The sequence below is a fragment of the Triturus cristatus genome, chromosome 11 (genome assembly GCF_964204655.1).
Source record: "Triturus cristatus chromosome 11, aTriCri1.1, whole genome shotgun sequence".
NCBI lineage: Eukaryota > Metazoa > Chordata > Amphibia > Caudata > Salamandridae > Triturus > Triturus cristatus.
The window spans coordinates 613,590,742-613,606,973 of record NC_140594.1 but is presented as its reverse complement, the minus strand read 5'-3'; the positions used below and the strand labels follow the sequence as shown (position 1 = coordinate 613,606,973).

At 48.0% G+C, this 16,232-nt stretch overlaps 1 protein-coding gene across 4 annotated transcripts in view; it reads left to right on the top strand.

Annotated features, from left to right (window-relative positions):
- The window catches only part of LOC146785159 (solute carrier family 53 member 1-like), an 831,379-nt gene that overhangs the window by 97,153 nt on the left and 717,994 nt on the right, over positions 1-16,232 (top strand). The window lies entirely within an intron of this gene.

Sequence of the window (16,232 nt, the reverse complement as noted above, 5' to 3'; positions counted from 1 at the left end):
TCACAGCCATGTTGACAGGCCACGGAAGCAGCAATACCTTAGCTTTAACATTACCGTTACACATAAATGAAACGTTTGGCTGTTCACTGATCGCATCGGATGCATGTGTTTACTTTATTCACAGCGTAAGCATGACTGACACAAGCCGATTGTCATATCACATGATTGTAGCAACACTTGTGCATGCATAAAATGCGGTGGACCTTATAGTGCCTCAGGAGTTTATTCCTTATCTTCATCCCATCTCTCCTTTCAGAAACTTATCCCCCGATGAAGGGCTAAGGCAGCACGAAATGCATTGGGACTAACAATAGATATTGTTTCTTGTCATGAATGCAAGCATGGAAACAAGATTTGTTTTTGGAAAATCCAATATTTGAAATAAAAAAAAATCATATTTGAATGAAGAAATTCAATAGAAGATGAACCACAAATATTGAATACGGTTGATCATTACAAACTACGAGAAAGTAAAGAAAAAAAGATTACTGTCCTTCATTCTGGAAGTCAGCAGGTCACTAAAGGGACACTACCTTTTGGGGAATCGCATCTCCTATGTACTCAAATTAATAACACAGCGACTTAGCAGGAGATAATTAAGTATTAAGGGTCCATGCATGAGCAATAAGAACATGCTGGGAGAATTATTTCTCGGGACAAGGAATGCGCGTGCTTTAAGGAACCAAAGATTTAGCTAGGATGCATGGTGTCAGCAACATATGCAAATGGTCTCTCTGATGAGTGCACAACATGCGGAGTATCATGTTGCAATAACAGAACACATTCTATGTCTTCTTGTCTTTAAAGCAACTTTTATTGATCATTGCTCAATCTGTCATTTCAAACATCTTGGGTAAGGTCTAGCTTTTTAGTCAACAGTACACAGAAAAGTTAAATTACATGTGCCAGAATGCAACTTTATATTGGATAAGAAATGTCATAAATGGCTGAAAATGTAACACATTATGGCCTAATTTTAGAAAGCAGCAAGACTTAATTTTGCTCTAAAGCCATCAGCTATTTTAGAAGATATTTTTCCCTACTGCTTGTGCTCACATCACCAATTCTGTAGTCTGTTAATATTATGGTTACATATTTGTTTAACTATGATCAGGTTACAGGGGCACTAATGCCCTTCAATTTCTGGTGGTTTCCAGCAGTTTTAAGATCTTCTTGGACTTTCTCGTTGCTCAAATGGTTGTAATTTCTGATATTTATATATGTTTCCCTCATCTTCATTGCTTGACTTTGCTCGCAAGAACATGTCACTCATAGTCGTTGAATGTCACTCATAATTACACTGAAATTATGAAAATGTCAAACATAAGCAATCTGAAACCTTGGCAGGTATGCCCTCTTCACATTTTAAGTAGTGCCATTCTCCCTCTCCACTTACTTTCCTTGTTCCTACTCTGCATCATCCCTGATGAATTGTAGAGAATGAGAGAAAGATCATCATCACGCAGCAGTTTATTTTGCTCAGTGCACTCTAGCCGCAGCACCCGCTTATGAGAGGCCCAGGCTGAGCTAAAGGCAAGGGCCAGAGGGCCAGATCTGGTCTCTAGGCCTCTGGTCAGTTCTTTGACCTTGTCTGACCATGAAAATTTCCGTATTGTCACTTTTTAGCCCCATGACTGATATTGCACATCACTCTCGTTAACCCGTCGCCCCCTCCTACCTTCGAAAACTCTCTGTGGGCAGTGCCCAGCAGTATATGCTGTGACCAGCTGACATGCCCTGGGTCCGAAGAGATTGTGATACGCATTTGCTGCATGATGCATCCCACAATAAAACGTGCATAGAAGCTCTGGCTCAGGTGGTTCATCCACTGTCTTCGTAAGCAGAAACTCAAGGCCCCCTCTCATGTCCTGCGTTTGAGTGACCAGTTGACAGCGCAAAAACTTTGACTGCTTTCACTGCTCGTGCGCAGATGTGCAATGAAAGTCAGGTAAACAAAAAACCACAAGCGCTGCGTATGCGTCATACAATGGTGCGAAAGAGTGCTTCACTACACCTTTTAGGTCTCGTGTGTAGCGTTGCAGCACAGCGCGCTGCTCGCATTGCGAGAACTCTTGTAATGAAGGAGATTTCAGAAGGGGGCTTTAAGCCCCGCCCCTCATTTCCATTGGCTGGCGTCACCGTTTATGCTAAACGGTGGCCTGCCATTGGAAATTAGGGTTTTTGGTTCATGCCCTTTCGCCTGCGAGCCGGACTGGCTCGCCTGCTTTGCTGCTGTCGCAAAGCACTTTCTTATCTTTATGGGGCCATGTGTTAAACACATGGTCCCATAAAGACAAGAGATCCCCATGCTCCGGCTGCAGCGCGGTCCTCCTTTCACTTTCGGGACCGCGCTAGTTATTTCCTGTATGTCTGTATCCTGGCATCATACTCCTCGGGTGCACATAAATGCTCCACTTCCTACGGGGACACATTGTAGGACTGGCTATCGGAATGTTTCATGGCACACTTGGCCGCCCCTCCCCCCTTCTAGGAGGCTTCTTTAAGTTGCAGGACGACCCTCCCGTCCCTAAATAGCTCGAGCTTGGCTCTCGCATCCAGGCTTCCTTCCTGCTGTACGTTTTAGAAACCCCCTAAGTAAACGAGCTGTTCACTCCAGCACGTGTTTCCTCTTACACGGAAACTCTCTCAAACACAGTCACAAAGATTTTCCCAAACTGTGACACACTGACACAAATTCTCGCACACGGGATTCTTTCGGACACAAGCTCTCTCTCACACACAGATTCTTTCTCACACTTAGAGCGTCTAAAGTCTCTGTTTCAGACTCTCACACGTCCCTAGGTTCATTGCCCCATCCCTGTGAGTGTTGCCAGCTCCGCTGCACGTGGGACGACTGCCCAGGCTGCCCCATCCCCACTGACTCTCGAGTCTCTGCCCCAGCCAGTCCCTCCCATCAACAGCCTCTTGTTTATCTATCCCCCTCGACTCTGTGTCTGGGCGCTCGGCACAATCAGAGTAGCCCCCTTGTAAGGCTGCCCGGAGGGGGGGGTCGCGCAGCGGCCCCACCCTAAGAGGGCGGCCGCCTTAGTGCCACAGGAAGGCACAGGGGTGAGAGGTCTAGTCCCTTGGTACACCAGGGGAGACCCCAGCAGATGGCTGCTTCAGGCGGGGGCGGGGAGGAGACAGGGTATTTATATTTTAGCTTTGTCCCCTGGAAGAACGACGGCGCCCCGTTAGCCGACAGGCGGTTATGGGTCTGAGCAACCGGGGGCTGCCATGTATGCTCCGCCCACCCCTCACGGGGCGGGGGCGTGTGAAGCAAGTGGACTGGGGGTCCACGGATGGGAGGGGTGGCCCCTCCCAATAGTTGGTATACACCATCTGGCGTTGCCATGGTGACTCTAGGCTTATTAGACGGGCAGGTGGCATAGGGGCTGGCCTGCCCTGGGATCGCCCGTAAGATAACCCACCATGTTTGCATATTGGTTATGCTAATAAACCTGCGGCAATATTTCTCCACTTACAATACTGTGTCGTGTGGTTTATTTATGCCTTATGTGTTTTGTGACAACTGTTGCCGATATTGGCACTATGCCTCTGTCTTCTGACTTCTCCATTTTCCAGTCCAGGTCTGCGGAGAGCAGGGGCTGGTGCCGGTCTGTGGGCAGAGCTCTATGCTCTCGGAGGGAGGACGACGGTCTGTAAAAGAATGGGGTTGATTCTGCTGTCTGGTTTACTTGCAGAGCGAGATGGGGCTGTGCTGGAGCATTGCTGCGCGCACTCGAGCGGCTCTGTGCAAACCCGCTCCGCCAGCACAGGGAGGATAACTGTGTCAATCTGTGTATTTTGCTTCTGTGCCCACGATTAGGATTTGGGTTGCGTATGTGAGCTCGGGAGCTCCAAAGTTTCACTTTCTGAATGCAATGTGCCAACAGCTACGAGCGCCACGGTCGAAATGCCGGCACTGCGGGTCTGTGGATAATCAACGTGGACTAAGGCTTGAACTAGACCAGAGCCGGGATGAGTCCCAGGGGAGCTCTCTCCTCACGTGTTACTTGGTGAACTCTGTAGTTCAAAAGTTCCACCCGCCCCCCCCCCCCCCCACCCACCCACCCAAAGAAGGGGGGCTTCGCCCATCCTAAGACACCTGCGCATGCAGAAGATTTGCGAATATTGCGTTTGTTTCGTGCAGTGTTGCATACTCTGGTAGGGTTGTGGGTCATGGGTGGCTCGTGAGCTCTTGCCTTTGAGCCCACCCACCAGCGCACGGGATGAGCACCGTTTGGAAATAAAGTGGAGCGACAAAGTGAGTGAAGACCAAGATGTGAGCAGGGGGCTGCCGAAGTGTGCTTAGAAGAGCAGGGTTTGCGCAGAGGATGCGCGAGACGTGAACAGAAGACTGCGTGTGCAAAGGAAGGTGCATGTGAGCAGAGGTGAAGAGCGAGCAGGAGCGAGAGGTGTGCGCTAAAGAGTCCGTGAGAAGTGGAGACAGGTGTGGGGGAGAGTGCTGAATGTGAAAGTGAATGGGGCGAGGAGTGTGTCGGAGAAGAGAGGAGTGCAGGTCGGTGATGTGCACTCGGAGGACGAGTGAGCTCTGAAGTGGAAGCAGAAGCAGGCAAGGGGTATGTACAGGGGAATATTGCATGTGTAAGTGTGTGTGTGTGGTATGTAATATAGAGGAGTGAGGTTAGCACAGGGGACTGAGGTATTTACAGACGAGTGACGTGTTAGCAGGGTTGAGATGTGTGAGGAAGGAGGAGACTGGGGTGTGTGCAGGCGAGTGAGGTGTGTGAAAAGGGGTGAGATGCGTAGACCAGTGTTGAGTGTGAAGCGGAATAAGCGATATCTAACGCAGTGCTTTGTGTACAGAGGGGCCGTGTTAAGCGTGAGTTGTGTGCCTGCGATTAAAGTGACTGCAGTGAAATTACTGTGTGTAAGGGAATGAGGTTTCTGCAGGAGAGTGTGGTGTGTGCACGATAGAGTCAGGTCTGTGCAGGAGAGGAGCCAAGTGTGTGCATGAGGGGGCTCAGTGAGGTATGCAGTCGTTATGTGTGTACAGGTGAGTAATGTGTGTGCAGGTGAGTTATAGGTGTATGGGAGTTGTGTGTGCAGTGGAGTCAGGTGTGTTTGAAAATACTGTGCTGCTAATGGAGGGGCCATGCAGTGGACCAGAGCTGCTGGAGAAATATTCAGCCGCCTTCACATCAGATGGGGGAGAGAGCCTTCCCCGGAGCTTGTGTATCCCCGATTATGAGGAGGCAGTGCTGAGGCTGTTCAACCCCTCCCTGCCCGGCCCACACTGCAGCTTCCTCCCTCTCCGTCTACAGCTTTTTTCTTCACAAATGTGAACTTTATTGATAGGCAGCTAAGCAAGAATTGTACTTTTCTACTCCCAAGTCTGTCGTCAGTATCAAAGAATCATTGAGTCACTCTCTTGTTCTCCTGCCTGTGCCGGTTCACTCCTTCACCCGTAGAGGTGACCAGAGCCAGTGCGGAGGTCACAGCTGCCGAGTGACTGAAACTCTCCCCAGCTCCGTTACTGTTTACTCACCATGGTAATTGAGGGTCATACACCTGTAGAAGTACAAGCCTGTGCGTGTGTATTATGTGATGTGTGTGTGTGTGTGATGTTTGTGTAGGTGAAGTCTTTTTTTTTTTTTATAAATCTTTTTATCAACATGCATTGACATAAACATGCAGTACAAAGGATTTGACATATGAGAATACAGTGGAGACAGCCTATGATCACAAATACAGCATAGTGTTCCGTTGGGTGCTATGGAGCAGGGGCATCATCGCAGTCGATGCTGCGGGGCGGGGTACATATATTCCCGCGATATGAGTTCCATGGGTCCCAAATTTTGGACCATTTGCGGGGACAACCTCGAGCTACGTAGACTGTCTTTTCCCTGTACATGCACCAATCGAGGTTTTTCTTCCAGTCTACAATCATGGGTGCATGTGTGGCTCCCCAGAGCTGTGCTATATTTGTTTTGGCTACCATGAGCCCAAGTGTAACCATTGTGTTTCGTAATTGTTGAGGTCAGTGGGCTCCTGCTGGGATCGTGACTATCTTAGTGAGGACTCCGCTTCCTGCCACTCCTCGTCATCTGTTTCAATGCCGTCCCTCTCCCATTTTTTCCGTAGTGTGTGGAGGGGGTTTTCCATGTTGTTGATAAGTTTTTTATATATTAAGGATATAGTCTTCTCGGGTAGATGTCTGTCAAGTATCCTGTCCTCTAAGGGGGAAGCGTCAGGGGGGAGGATCCTTCCGGGAGTAGTGATCGGAGACCATGACGGGCCTGCAAGTATTGAAACCGTTCCGAGTCCGCCAACTCATGTTGGTGTTGAAGCGTGGCAAATGATTTCACTTCACCTTTGTCCCAGAGGTCCTTGATCCGCGAAATACCAATAAGTTCCCATCTATCAAAGCCCTTTGATTTCCACAGGTCGCCCAGCATTTGGGAGTCCCACAGGGGAGTTACTAGTGTGGGTTTCTGCCCCCATTCGAGCGATTTGTTGGCTGAATGCCAGACGTCAACCGAATGCTTAGTGGGGCCCATGAGTGGGTATCTACCTGGCTTCGAGTAGAGCACTCGATTGTAGGTGCCCCCGGGGAGGAGCCACCTGTCCATGATAAAGCCAGGGTCATCAGGTCGGCCATATATGCCGTGGTTAATAGCCGCAAGGTGTGCTGCCCAATAATATTTCTTGATGTCTGGTAAGCTGATGCCCCCATCGTACCAATTGAGTGTGAGTTTATGTAGTGCGATGTGTGGTTTTCCGTCCCACAGAAGATTGCACTGGAGTCCTTCAATTTTTCTGAAATACGAGTTAGGGACAGGGTCAGATTAGTTCTGTAAATCGTATAAAAACCGGGGTAGCGACATCATTTTAAAAAGAGCTGCCTTGCCTAACATCGAGAGTGGAAGTGATTTCCAACTGGCTATTTCTCGTTTGAGTTTTTGCAGCGGGGGGATGAGGTTATGGGAATATTGGAGCGTCTGATCAAGGGAGACGAATATTCCCAGATACTTAAAACCTTCTGTGGCGATCTGTATTGGGCAATTCCGTGGCGGCGGGGGTGGGTCTCCCCAGAGGGCATAAAGGAGGGATTTCTGCCAGTTGACACTGAACCCGGAGTATCTGCCAAACACGGCTAGAATGTCAAGGACCGCAATCAGGGATTTCTTGGGGAAAGCAAGATACAACAAGATATCCTCTGCGTAGCGTGAAATACGATCTTCCCAGTCCGGGGACCAGCGCAGTCCGCGTATCACTGGGTCTCTCCAGATCCATGCCGCAAGGGGTTCTAGGGCCAATGCAAATAATAAGGGAGAGAGAGGGCACCCCTGTCGGGTCCCCCGACTGGGCATAAAGGTGTCTGATTTTTTGTTGTTAACTACTACTTGAGCCATAGGCTCGTGGTATAGGAGACACACCCACTGAATAAAACCAGGTCCAAATCCCATCTTTGCCAGCACAGCAAAGAGATAAGACCACTTGACCATGTCGAATGCCATGGTGGCATCCAGTGAGACAATTATGGCCTGTTCTTGAATAGTGGCCGCCCTACCCAGGACACCATGGACCCTGCGCAGATTCATTGAAGTATTCCTGTGCGGCATAAAGCCGGATTGATCAGGGTGTACTAGGCCCCCTATGATTTTAACTAAACGATTAGCTAGCAGTTTGGCCAGGATTTAAGGTTCTGCCTTGAGGAGCGAGATAGGACGGTATGATGCGCAGTCAGTTTTGGGTTTCCCTTCTTTGTGGATGGTGACAATAGTGGCTACCCTCTGGTCTATGGGTAACAGTCCTCGTTCTCGGCTCTCCTCATACATGACCTTCAAGTATGGAGCCAGCTTATCTGGCCGAAGTTTGTAAAGTTCAATAGGGATACCATGGGGACCCAGTGCCTTACCGGAGTGTAGTGATCGTATCGCTAATGCTATTTCGTCTGTAGTCAGATTGCTATCAAGGTAGGTACGGTCATCAATCGAAAGTGTGAGGAGAGAGATGTCCCTCAGGAGCTCCGCGGAGTCGTCCTCAGTGTATGGCGCTATGGATGTATACAATTATCAAGGAGAGAGAGAGAGGACTAGGTAGCTAGTCCGTATCCCCAGGTTTATTATATGTAATCAAAAAGGACTAGCCTATTTGTGACTGATACAGGACTCAGGACTGTATGGGGAAGGGGGAAACTATTTAGTTCCTTTATGAAGCCCTCACCCACCAACCTAGTTGGTGGCATGCTTCATCATCGGGCCCACCCAGTGACACCGAATGTGTCCCGGGTGTGCTTCAACGCCTGTATTACAGTGGAGCTGGTATTTTGCTGAGTGTGCAGTGTTGGTGACGTGAAAGTGAAAATTTAAAAGCTATACAGTGGTCCCAGTGCCCGAGGGGGTTAACTTTTAATATCTGGCCCTCTGTTAGCATTAAAAACAAGGCAATGGATGTTGGTGGAGTGAATATTAAGAACTCCTACATCCAGTGTGTGGTCTACATGTTTCAGCCAGGCCTTTCTTTAAAACAGGCTTTCCTCAGGACCGAAAGTTATGTGAAGGTGTGTTCTACACTTATAGTGAGTGTGTGGTCTAAAATGTGTTGCACGCGCTAAGGTGCCCTACGTGTGGGAGGGGGATTCCCTCTCCAAGCATTAGCTAGTGTTTTGCAGCAAATGACCCTGTAGAGATATCCGGCAGAGGTTCTGACCGACTTTGTGGATCAGGACCCTTTGGAAACCTGTTGCGCTATCGCGGATCTCCGAAGGAAAAGATGTCTAAACAGCGCGAAAGTGGTCCGCAAATTGGCCAACAATGACCTGCGGGTCCATTATGTGAGTCATCTCTGCGCCTCTAAGCTCGGGGACCAGTCTGCTAGCCCACTCCTTTTTATCGAGCCATGTTATCAGTTTCCCTGCTTTGTCGCCCAAGTCATAGATCCTGCCCATCTTGTCCCTTCCCAATGCTTTGGCTTTATCGGTCACCAGCGCCCTATAATCATTTTGTTTGAGGCGGAGTATGTGGAGTGTCCCGGGTGTGATGTGCGTGTCTAGATCCTGCTCAAGTCGGTATATCTCCGCTTCTGCATCGGAAATTTCTTTGTGTCTATCCTTTTTCATGCCAGATATTAACGATACGTCTTGACCCCGGAGTACGCATTTAAAGGCTTCCCATAGTGATTGGGAAGATTCCACAGTCCCCTAATTTTCTCGGAAGTAGTCATCTATAGATTTGATCAGGTCTTTGCGGATTTTCGGATCCCGTAGATACCACGGGTTGATGGGGGCAACCCTCCCCACCTGTGTTCCACTGAGGACTATGTGCACCCATAGCGGGGAATGGTCGGATATGCCCCTAGCTAAATGTCTGACTTCGTGGATGTACGTGACCTACGGGGCGGGGACTATAATGTAGTCAAGGCGGGAGAGACTATTATGTACTCCGGAATGGAACGTGTGCTGTATCTCATCTGGGTTGTAAGTTTTCCACCCATCAACAAGCCCCATGGCCTCCAAAAAAATCAGACATCCAGTGTGACGACTGACCCAGCACATGGGGGGGGGGGGGTGACGTCCTGCGTGCCGGAAATTACGGAGTTGAAGTCCCTCCCCAAGTACTAGCAACCCGTCCGGTAGTGCTTATAAAATAGCGCAGAGGTCTTTAAATGCGGTGGCCTGTAGACCCGGCGGTACATAAATTGACATAAGCACTACAGTCTGACCCTCCCATGTACCTATGACCCCAATGTACCTACCCCGATCGTTGGTCCAAGTTAACTGTTAGGAGAAATGATTTTTTCATCATAATGCCCACTCCTCGTGAGTTAGATGTGAAGCCAGCATGTGCGATCATCGTGTAGCCCCATCTATGCATCGCCTTACACGAGTTACCAACCAAGTGCTTTTCTTGGAGCATGACAATGTCAGTTGCAAGTCTTCTGATATACTGCAGGACAACACTAGTTTTAATTGTGTCCCCAAGCCCATTAACATTCCAACTCAATAATCTAACATTTTTGTCCCACTGCGCACACATTGATACCAAGATTTATTGCGATTTCCTCTGCAATGAGGCCGAACTGTATTGTCGATGCGAATCCAATAGAATAACTAAACAATAATCCGAGCAATCCTACCCAACAACCCCCCTCCCTGCTTCCCTACACTCTGGGCGCAAAACTGCCCATGGTATACTTAATACAGAGTGCCTGTCGCCCAAACATTTACTAAAAGAAGAAACTGGGGGAGAATAAGGTATCCCGCATCCCTCCCTCTCAACTACGTTAGGTCTTGAGTTCCCCGGGCCCAGGCCGAGTAAAGTTACAGTACAGTTAGTAGTCCGGGGCCTTCAAGTGTACACTCATCTCGATAGTGTGCTACCTGTTCCTTCTCCTGGCAGGCGGTGATCAATCTGGATCCGACGACCACTCGGGCGCCTGTTTGGACTCTCACTCCAAAGTTCGGGCGGTCAGGCTCAGCGGCCACTAGAGTTCTTTTCTGCCGTCTCCCGCCATCCGTTGAACCATTCAGCAGCAGCGTCTGGGAAATCGAAGAACCTAGTCTTTTCCTCGGCTTCCACTCGGAGACGGGCCGGCAACAACATAGCGTATTTCAGGCCCTTGTCCCGAAGTCTCTTTTTGACATCCAGAAACGAACGCCGTTGCCTCTGTACAGCTTGCGTAAAGTCCGGATAAAAGGTGATTTCTGAGTTTTCATACCTGATCGGCGGAGCGACCCTGGCGGCTTGCAGGATAGTGTCCCTATCTCTGTAGTTCAACAGCCTGGCCAGTATCGGGTGGGGGGGGGGCAGGCTTCGGACGGCCACCCGGCACCCTGTGAGCTCTTTCAATCACAAATAGATTGGACAGGCCCTTTGGTTGTATATGCGCTGTGATTACGTTTTCTACAAAGAGATCCGTGACTGGTCCCTCCGATCATTCCGGCACCCCTAGAATGCGCACATTATTGCGTCTCATGCGCACTTCATAATCGTCCAGCTTACTTTCAGTGAATTTCCGAAATGCCTTTAGGTCTTGAATTTCGGTTTGCAGCTTCGAGGCATCGTCCACCAGGCTCGCCGTGGTAATCTCCAGTTGTTTTACCTTTTATCTATTCGTGGTGAGGTCGGCTCTAATAAGCATCTTCTCAGAGGAAAGGGTGTCCATCCGTTGTTCCAGGGAGGTGCGCACCCCGTCAATGACTTCCATGAAGTCCTTCAATGTCAGTGCTGAGTTATCACTTTCTGGTCCCCCCTGCTGCTTGTCTTTTGTCTGCCTCTGGTCAGGTAGGCTCCACAGCTGGGGACAGTACTTCTGGGCTAGGACTGGGGCAGGTTCTTGCTGGAACACTGTAGGGGAGGGGAGGCGTGATTGTGTGGTGCATGCATGCATGTATGCTTGAATTGGCATTTGCCATCCTGTATTTGAAAAGTGAGTCAGATTGCTTATATGTCGACACTTTGACAAATGTGCATGTGGTGTCGGGCACTCTACACAAGTCTATGTTTAATTGTGTCAGTGACAGATTGTCAGACGCTATGCTTATGTGTGAAGAGTGTCCGATTGTATGTCAAAGTGTCACTGGTCTTGTGACTATTTCAGCTGCCTGCCGAGCACCATGCCTGTGATTCATCAAAACCCCAGCCAAAAAGCGCTATTCTCGTTCGGTGCCAGTTTTAGCTCAGCTTCACTTTTATGGGGCGGTGAGGGAGCCTTAGTGTTTGGCAGGGTTGCTAGAGGAACTATGAAATTCCTCATTTCTAGGACTTTCTGACATAAGGATAGCGTGTGCCTTTTTTTTGGGAAAGGCTGCTTACACGGCAGGGGTTTATAATGTCCAGGCGACACTAGCACACTTTTATTTTAATCTGTTCACATTTTTTACCAGAATAAAAGCCGATACGTGCAGAGCCCAGTTATAGTCTTCTTTTACAGTTCCTGCCCTTTGTTAAATGCAACATCGTTTTTGAACTGAAGGACAGCAAAAGGAGAAAACAACAACCTATTTCCACCTGAATCATTTTGAAGCCAAATAAAACCCCCCCAAGGACGGCAAGGGGCACACTGCTTATTACCACAGCAAGGAGTATCCCCAGAAGTCAAGCAGGCAGGCCATCCCTTCCAAAAATTGCTGAATCAGTTCTTAGGGAATGCATGCAGCCCTTCAAACACAGGCCAGTGTTACCGGCGCCATCAAGTGGGAAGTGTTGATACAGACAGTACTGGGATTGTCTGAAGGGCAGCCATTCTGGTGAATCATCACTTAGAGGCAGTAATACATACAACAGGGTTCAGCACTATTAAGAAAAAGTCCACTATATTGAAAGGAATGTCCAAGACGTAGATGTAATTTTCCAAAAGAAATTATTTTCTTTATTTCATATTTTCACAGGCATGGAGTATCAAAGCCTCATTGACATGAAAAAGCCATAGCCGACGCGTTTCGTCTCTTATAAAGAGACTTCTTCAAGGCAAAAAACCGTAGTAACCTGTTTCATCGAGTTTCTTCAATCAAAGAACAAACCGTGTATCTAAGTGAGGACATATATAAACCTCCGCTCTGTAATGTTTAATACCCAGACGGCATGGTAGCCCGTATCTCTCGGTCTCTTCAATCTCGTAAGGTAAACCGAGCACCTAAACGATAGCGTATTTAAACCCCCAGCTCCGTAATATGCAACACCCAGACGGCATGGTAGCCCGTATCTCTTGGTCTCTTCAATCTCGGAAGGTCACTTCAAACACAGGCGAGTGTTACCGACGCTATCAAGTGGGAAGTGTTGATACAGACAGTACTGGGATTGTCTGAAGGGCAGCAATTCTGGTGTATCATCACTTAGAGGCAGTAACTGCACTAACAGTTGGGCGCATCTTCCCAGCCGTGCTTGTACGTAGCGTAAGGTTGCACTGCAATGCCTGAGATTGTAGGACAGTAGGAGTGGGTCACATTAACTAAAATTAGGGCAGCAATCACCTTATGGCAGGCTGTTGGTGCGTGTGACATTTATAAAAGCATAACAACTCTGCACAGTGGTGCCTATAACATCTGGCTGCAGCGCACTGGTTGTTCATGTGACATATCAGAGTGCAGTGCGCGATGGCACCTATAACACGTCTAACTGCAGTGCACTGGTGGCACATGTAAGATCTCAAAGTGCAGTACATTGGTACTGAGTATGGCATTACGCTACAAAGCATTGTTTTTAAAGTGCTGAGCTGATACAGGGAACTTCCTTTCCAGCGGCGCTACGTGACTTGCTAAGTAATAGGCATTCTGTGCAAAGTTCTAGGAATTTAATCATGTCTCAGAGAATTTAAGCTGTGTCATGTCTTTTTAAAGGACGCCAGGTGTTCCTCTCCCACCTAAACCATGACCAGGTTGGATCTAAAGCAGGGGTTGTGGCCCGTGGTCCCCCTAAATGTACGCACAACACTAAGGTAAGATAAGGGTCTCAGGGAAAACAAATTTTAAGACCAGTGCGGACAGAATCCCCAGTCAAGTATATATCAAACAACAACGTTCGCAGGTCTAACAGACTCTCCAAAAGGAGGTCCAAAGCACGGAAAGTACAAGTAAATTGCTCCTACTAAACCAAGGAAGGAGTCCTATTTAAGAGGACGGAATCCCATCACCCACCGAGTTGGCATGCTTCATCATCTGAGATCTCCTCTTGGTTGCAAATCCTAGTGCAACCAAGGGGTACAACCCCCTCACTGTGAGGGAGGAGCTCAGGGATGTTTTGGTAGATCAGAGTGTTGGATCGCCTAAAATCCGTATTGATGTGAAGCAAATTGCAGTGCAAAAAATATTGTGAAAAAGTGAAGTTAAAATTGGCTACCAGGAGAAAGAGGACATTTTAATAGTTATCTCATGGTGTCAATATTAAAAGACAGTGTAAGCGCGATCTGAACAAATTATCGAGTGCACAGGTCTATACAGAGGGTTTACATGTTTCGGCCATGATGATCAGTCTTTGATCGTGGCCTTCTTCAGGACCTAGATGACTATTGCTACTGCAAATATAATGTGAAAAATAATAATATAAAGTAGTAAAATTGAGATGATACAACATACAAACACCTGTGATATCCTATGTTTTGGTAAGATCTACAGGATTTGTTGTCATTACCCATAATTTCACAGGTGGATATCTCACCTGGTGACAGCTCAGGACGTGAGGCCCCGCTCTCTCCGTCAGTACCCCGGGCCTTCTTCTGGCTGCTACCAGAGTGAATTACTCCTTAGCCTAAGCCACTAAACCCATATCTGTGTTCTATACCGAGAGCTAATGCTTGTCGCATTTCTAAAGTGTGGAATGGCTACACATGAAGCACTCTGTTACTACCAAACAATGATTATCTGCATTGGCCAGTCGAAAAGGAAGTACAAGTGAGGTATTGCCTGCAAAATGATGCTGTTGCACTGTGCTGTGTGAGACTAATCCCTGTATGGCATGTTGTGCTCAATTCTTTGTTTTGCCTAGACACTCCCGTGTCTGCCCGAGACAGTGCACATCATACATGGTGCGGGAGGGGCCCTCTAATGCAGCCAAAATCCATGTATCAATCTGCAGGTTCATGCTCGAATTCTCCTGATAGCTCCAACGGTTAACATGCCTGCTGCACAGTGCTGCCCCTTGCCGCTGGGTCATCATACCGTATTAAAGCGCCCTTTGAAAGACTGAAGAAAATGTAATAACCCTCTACTCTATACTTCGTAGTTTGCTCACTGTTCTATACTAGGCTTATAGATTTCAACTTGTAAACTGCAGTACGAAAGGATCTCTCAGACAAAAGGAGTAACCCACTGACCTATTCACATATATACACTTTGCAATCTGCATGGTACACGTACTTTGCAGCAGGCGTGTTAACATACTGCGCTACCTTACATGAGTCAAAGCTTCCACTAGGCAAAACCCTGATCTCTATAGGAAGAAAATAAATCACCGAACTTCTCTTAACCTTTTCACTGGTGCCTGAAAATTGCTGGAGGCCAGGAACGAAGCAGCAGGTGCTCTTCAAAGCATAATATATTGGTACTCACGACACCCCCACCTGAATTCAGCGGACGCACTGCTCTACCCACCCCATTCTCAGAATACAGCCCAGGGGGTCACGCTTCTATTTCAAATTGCTATTGTGGTGACTGTACTGGTGTTCTCACGGTGTGGGGCTCTCCCTGTGTTTCTTTGGTGCACACCAGACTAAGCGCAATAAGTTGCCATCTGTTCAAGGCGGGGAGTACACCTCCAGCCAGTATCAACTTGAGTGAGATAACACAAGAAAAGAGGGGACAATGGCCTTATACGTTTGGATGCCACCATTAATCCCTTAACTATACCTAGCCCGAAGTCTATCTTGGTCCAGGCGGATGTCCACCCAGCCCCTCTAAAATCTAGAAAACAGTCCACCTTACAGAGTAACAGATTTTCTAAAATTTGCAAACACAAGAGGCGGGTGGCGGTTAGGAGGGGCTTCCTTAATAAGGCATCAGGAGGCGAATCTAGTCAATTTCAGGAAGATAAAGATGATGGCTCTGCTGAGGGGAATGCAATATTTGTCACCAATACTCAAACTGGTGATAGTTTAGGCCCTCCCCTCTCTGATTCACCCCTGGCTAAAAAAATGGAGGCAATAATGAAATCTCTACTCTTGCCAGTATTAGATAAAATTAGCGGGATATCCGAACGATTAGACAAACTGGAGCAGACAACCCTGGATAATTTTTTCTCATTAAAATCTTTTATGAAAATGCATTTAAAATCTAGGGATGATAGCTTGGGTAGGGAGTCTGACAAAAAGGCGACGCCTACTGCCCGACATTCTCTAGTTTCTACAGCTGACAAACCTATAGCTCTGGAGGCAACTCATCACAACCCGATCTTTCCGGCGCCTGGCGTTGGCACTCTTAGTTCCATCGGCTTGTCCTCTAGTAAGCCGGCTGTGAAACCTAAATCCCCCAAAGCTACAGCTAACATTCTGGGGGAAAAAACTGTTTGTCCCTCGGCAGCGGCTAGCGTAGGTGAGATTACTTCCACTAGTAAAATTTTATCCCCGACCATGGAATCACCAGAGAATGCAAAAGTCCAAGGGTTGTATCCAGGCGAGGTCCCTCTCGGTGGGAGACACCCCACTATTAATCTTCCCCCTGAGTGTAAGCCCTATGTAGTCGTTTTGACAGGGGTTCCCGCCCTTAGTGCAGGTAAGAAAGAGTCCTATGTCGAATTGTTCAACAAAACTCTATTTTGGCTCAAAGAAAATAG